Source organism: Chiloscyllium punctatum, chromosome 36, assembly GCF_047496795.1.
Source record: "Chiloscyllium punctatum isolate Juve2018m chromosome 36, sChiPun1.3, whole genome shotgun sequence".
In the NCBI taxonomy this organism is placed as follows: Eukaryota; Metazoa; Chordata; class Chondrichthyes; order Orectolobiformes; family Hemiscylliidae; genus Chiloscyllium; species Chiloscyllium punctatum.
The window spans coordinates 29,426,558-29,432,729 of record NC_092774.1 but is presented as its reverse complement, the minus strand read 5'-3'; the positions used below and the strand labels follow the sequence as shown (position 1 = coordinate 29,432,729).

General features: G+C 45.0%; 1 non-coding gene across 1 annotated transcript; it reads left to right on the top strand.

Annotated features, from left to right (window-relative positions):
• Positions 1–2,930: 2,930 nt before the first annotated feature.
• trnaw-cca (transfer RNA tryptophan (anticodon CCA)) lies at positions 2,931–3,002 on the top strand. Its single transcript has one exon. It is a non-coding gene; the product is annotated as a tRNA-Trp (tRNA).
• Positions 3,003–6,172: the final 3,170 nt, after the last annotated feature.

Sequence of the window (6,172 nt, the reverse complement as noted above, 5' to 3'; positions counted from 1 at the left end):
GGAAGATCAGTGCAGATGTTTTGGGCTAAAGGACCTGTTTTTCCACATTGTAGGAGTTCTACGATCCTATAAGCTTTGCTTTCAGTGGACACTGTTGCTCATTGAGCCAGGGACTGCACATTGCCAATGAAATGATCCAGAGAAACCTAAGACCGCCAGACCATCAGAGCAGATGTTAGGCCAATGGGCCGGACGAGTCTACTCGTTAGAGACAAAAGTAGAACAGATGAGATTAGCTACAGTGTGGAAACAGGCCATTCATCCCAACAAGTCCACACCGACCCTCCGAAGAGTAACCCATCCAGACCCATTTCCCTCTGACTAATATACCTAACTCTATGGGCAATTAAGCATGGCCCATCCACATGACCTGCACATCTTTGGTTTATGGAAGAAAACAGGACCACCCAGAGAAAACCCACGCAGACACTGGGAGAATATGAAAACTCCTCACAGACAGCCACCCAAGGCTGGAATCAAACCTGGGTTCCTGGCGCTGTGAGGCTGAGCCACTACATGTTGCAACCCGAAGTCGGTAAGCAGGAGGTTGGGAGAATGCAGCAAGCCAGGCAGCCCCAGGATGTGGAGTAGTCAGCGTTTTGGGTATTAACCCTTCTTCAGGACTGAAAGGTTGACTTCTCTGTGAGAAACGATTTACGTAAATGTTGGAGGTTTGGAGGATTTGAGCTACAGGGAAAGGCTGAATAGGCTGGGGCTGTTTTCACTGTAGCATCGGAAGCAGAGGAGTAACCTAATAGAGGTTACAAAATCATGAGGGGCATGGACAGGGTAATAGACAAGGTCTTTTCCCTGGGCTGGGGGAGTCCAGAACTAGAGGGCATAGGTTTAGGGTGAGAGGCGAAATATATAAAAAGGGACATCTTCTTCATGCAGAGGGTGGTACATATATGAAATAAGCTGCCAGAGTATATGGGTCAGGTGTTGTCAAATGGGACGAGATTAATTTAGGATATCAGGTCAGCATGGACAAGTTGGACCAAAGGGTCTGTTTCCATGCTGTACGTGTCTCTGACTACTGGTCCTGATGTAAGTTTAAAATAGAGTCCAAGTAACTTTGAATAGTTCAATCTTGTTGAGCTCACCTCCTCAAAAGTTTCAAATGAATCCCTCTGAGAGAAACTGTTTAAACATGCTGAGTTGCACAAAGTATCCCATCAAGTTCAACACAAACCCAGAGTAGAAGAAGTCAGAACATCAAGGGGGCCAAAACTGATCACAATATTCCAGGTACGGCCTCATCAATGTCCTGTATAACTACAACATAACTTGCCAACATCTATACTCAATTCCCTAACCAATGAAGGTCAGTGTGCTGAAACCTCTCTTCACTGCCTTGTGTACCGATGTTGTCAGAGATATAGGACCTACATTAAACTGATGCAGAATCCAGCTGCTGAGAGCCCAGAAGCAGAGTAGTGCTGCGTGAGTGTGCTGTGCTTTAGATTTTGACACCACCTCCCCACACCTCTCGAGACCTCAGGTCTGTAGCTTGCCTTCTTATCTTTGAGGGTTTTCCACCTGTTTGAAACAGCCTGTCCTGCAATTAACCCCTTTACGCCAAGGCCTTCCTTCTCCAGGCAGAATTAATTGTCCTTCTGTCACACAGTTATTAAACACCATTATCTCATCTGTCCAAAGAAACAGCTCATTGTTTTGCCTCCTCCTTCCCAGCGATAGTTAATGTATGTTATTTGTTAATTCCCTTGGAGCAGTTTCTCATTGGCCCTTTCGTTTCTTGGTCCAGAAAGAGTTATTGCTGACTCATGAAGTTATCAAAGTTCTGGAGCTTACAGGACCACACCACATTCCTCTCTGCCTCCCCCAGCAATAACGATTGCTCCTGAGATACTCACAGTTCCTGACGTTCCTTGATATCCCCAAATACAATCCATATGTCAGGAAATCACTGGTGCTGCCCTGACACCAGACAGTCACTGTTGGAACAGAAGGATTATGGGGAGAAAATGCAGAAATCCGAAATGCAAAGAGACTTGGGAGTTCAAGTCCAGGATTTTCTCAAAGTAAACTTGCAGGTTGAGTTGCACTTTCCCCTGCAACTGCCGAATGTTTGACACCAGCCCATTTACCTATTCCCTCCTCGCTATCCAAGGGGCCAAACTTACCTTCCAGGTGAAGCAGCACTTTACCTGCACTACCCACAACCCAGTCTACTGCATTTGCTGCTGACAATATGGGCTCATCTACATTGGGGAAAACGAACCGTAAACTGGGTGACTGCTGCACAGAACATCTACGTTCTGCCTGCAAAAAAGACCCTGAGCTTCCAGTTGCCTGCCAATTCCACACCCCACCCTGTTCCCTGTCCAACATCTCTGTCTCAGGTTTGCTGTTGTGTTCCAGCGAAGCCCAGCACCAGCAGAACGAAGAGGACTGAATATTTGACTTGGGGACATTGCATCCCTCCGGTCCCAATATCGAATTCAATAATTCTAGGGCCTGAACTCCATGGTATCCTCGTTCCTGCCGCACACGTCAAGCCCTGTTATCACACAGTCTGTCATTCCACACTACTTAACCACGAACAGTGTCCATTAACAGTTATTCACCCTCCCACCCCCCACCCCACTCCACGCAGATCGTTATCAACTCCTTTTTCTGTCCTTCGGTTTGGGCTCTGTCCTGATCTCCGCCTTCCTCCCACAATATCTCCTGCATATAAACGACATTTTCCCAATCACCATCTGTTCTGTGGAAGGGTCACCGGCAACTCCTGTTTTTTGTTCCTGATATACAGCACCCGCAGTTCTTTCAGATTTTTATTGAGAGAGAGCTGGAAATTGTTTCGAGAGACAGAAGGAGAAGGGGGAGAAACAGAACAGACATGAACGTAAAATCATTGTAGTGCGATCACTTCCCTTAAGCATCAATAGAGCGCACGGGCCACCTGTGAGCTTGTGGCGCAACGGTAGCGCGTCTGACTCCAGATCAGAAGGTTGTGTGTTCAAATCACGTCAAGCTCACTACAGTCAACGTGCGTCGGTTATATCGAAAGTTCTTTGCAGAAGCTTTCGATCACATGTGAAACTTTGCTGTCAGTTTGATTTGTGAACACTGTGTCAGGGAGGTGGTGTGCCCATTGTTTGGGTAAATGCTCAGCTCCCCGCAATGTGAGAAGTCGAACACAAACTGTTCATCACGGGATTTAAACACACAGCCGCTTCGTTCAGTTGGTGACAGCGCAGTGTGAATAACATTATACCGATATTTTTACATTATCTAGAGATTTCCATCCAGGTTTTAGTCACATCAAACTGCCACGTAATGCTGTTATGGCCTCAGTAAACTATAATAACGTGAAGATCGCTGGGATGATTTTCTACATCCGACTGCAATATAAAGACAGATCATTGTTTCCAGTTTTGGTGGAACAAAAGACATCATATTGATGGAAAATTACAGTTAGTGCAAACACAGCTAGCCATCGATAAATATTAATCCTGTTCACTTCAATGGCCAAATTTCAATTCAGAAACCAAGTGCACTCGGCTGCTTGTAACAGAGACAACATGACAAAATGGCTCATAGGAGGAGAAATGGGACATTGAGGAGGAGTGAAATGTTTGCTTTTGGTCACCTCCACAATTGTTAGAAAAACAGGTTGAAAGGATTCTTAAAAGGTGTCTGAAGGAGTGGTGAGGGATAACACTTCAGACAGCGCAAAGGGGAAGACCACTTTGTAGTGGAAGAAAAAGACATTCCTTATTTCTGAAAAAACTAGGAAACAGAAGAGGGAATGAAATCTGACTTGGGAGCTATTTCCTATTTGTTGAGGATGTTGCTTCATCACAGTCTTGGTTTAGAGCATAAGCTCTTCATCAGGAATAAAGGGTGGCCCAAGGGGGCTGAGAGATAAATGGGAAGGAAGTGGGGCTGGAGGGAAGGCAGCTGGGAGTGCAATAGGTAGATGGAGGTAGGGATTGATGGTGATAGGTCAGAGATGAGGGTGAAGTAAATAGGTGAGAAGCAAGGTGGACAGGTATGACAGGTCAAGAGGTTGGTGTCGAATTGGAAGGTTGGATCTGGGACAAGGTGGGGGAGAGGAAATAAGGAAACTGATGAAAACTGCATTGATACCATGTGGTTGGAGGGTCCTAAAGCAGAAGTTGAGGTGTTTTTCCTACAATGTCGGGTAGCAAGAGGTTGGCAGTGGAGGAGGCCCAGGACTTGCATGTCCTTGGTGGAATGGGAGGGGGAGTTAAAGTGGTAAAAACAATGACTGCAGATGCTGAAAACCAAATACTGGAAGAGTGGTGCTGGAAGAGCACAGCAGTTCAGGCAGCATCCAACGAGCAGTGAAATCGACGTTTTGGGCAAAAGCCCTTCATCAGGAATAAGGCAGTGAGCCTGAAGCGTGGAGAGATAAGCTAGAGGAGGGTGGGATAAAGTGTTTAGCCACAGGGCGGTGTGTCAGTTAGAATTAGAGTCCAAGAGTTGTTCCCTGAAATATTCGGTTAGTTGGCATCCAGTTTCCCCAATGTGGTTGAGACCATATTGCGAGCAATGGACATAATCTTATTAATACATTGCATAAGTCTTAGCCTGCCAGAATTATTTTCTTTTATTAAATTAAAGAAAATTTTTATTCAATTGGATGACTGCATGAAACGGTTTGTTGGTCAGATTTGAATCATCACTCCCAAATGAGACGATGCCATGAATATCAGTGAACTGCTCTTTTTGTTAAAAACCACAAGTTCTTGATTTATTTTCACAACTTACTGGTATTCACACCTGCACATTCAATGTCAAACTCTGACATCAGAAATTAAATTACAGCATTAATTTTGACTTGAACTATTCGAACAAACAAATTAATAGCACACAGTGAATCGCAAGTCTGATTAATCTGAAATTAAATTTGACCAAAAAAATATAAAATCAAGATGGGAGATAAGAAATGGGGGAAGGGCAGAAGGCGAGAAATGCAGCATCATAGAAAGTGCTCCCTCAGAAAGTGCATTTTACCAACTGCCACTGCTAAATATAAACACTCTGATATGATCCTTCGGTTTTAATGTAAACCATAGCCCCATACAGTAGGTACCATTTAAATGAGTTAAAAATACAAGCATTGAGCAAATCCAGCTTCCAGCCGTACCCCGCGCTTCTTGGAGCTCGGACCTTCCTCCAGCGCTGGGGGGTTGTTGAACTCCTGGGCTCCAGCGGCCACGCCTCCACTGAAGAAGCTTTGGGAAGCAGATGCAAAGGCAAGATGCAGAACAGAGAACCTTTGTATATGAAAGCAGCTTACAGAGACATTGAGCAATAGAATCACATGGTTTTTACCCATCGACCTCTGGGTTATCTACCCAGCACACTCACGCAGCAATTCTCTACTTCTGTGCTCCCAGCAGCTGGACCGTGGATCAGTTTAAAGTAGGTCCTATATCTCTGTTTACATCGGTACACAAGGCAGTGAAGAAAGGTTTCAGCACACTGGCCTTCATCAGTTAGGGAACTGAGTACAGATGTTGGCAAGTTATGTTGTAGTTATACAGGACATTGATGAGGCTGCACCTGGAATATTGTGATCAGTTTTGGTCCCCTTGGTGTTCTGACTTCTGACTTCTTCAACTCTGGGTTTGTGTTGAACTTGATGGGATACTTTGTCCAACTCAGCATGTTTTAACAGTATCCCTCAGAGGGATTCATCTGAAACTTTTCAGGAGGTGAGCTCAACAAGATTGAACTATTCAAAGGTACTTGGACTCTATTTTAAACTTACATCAGGACCAGTAGTCAGAGACACGTACAGCATGGAAACAGACCCTTCGGTCCAACTTGTCCATGCTGACCTGATATCCTATATTAATCTACTCCCATTTGACAGCACCTGACCGATATACTCTGGCAGCTCATTTCATATAAGTACCACTCTCTGCATGAAGAAGTTGTCCCTTTAATTTGTTTCGCCTCTTACCCTAAACTTGTGCCCTCTAGTTCTGGACTCCCCTACCCAAGGAAAGGACATTGTCTATTACACTGTCAATGCCCCTCATGATTTTATAACCGGTATTAGGTCCCTTCTCTGCCTCCGATGCTCCAGTGAAAACAACCCCACGCTATTCATCCGCTCCCTGCAGCTCAAACCCTCCAACCCCCAGCAACATTCATGTAAATCTTTTCTCAT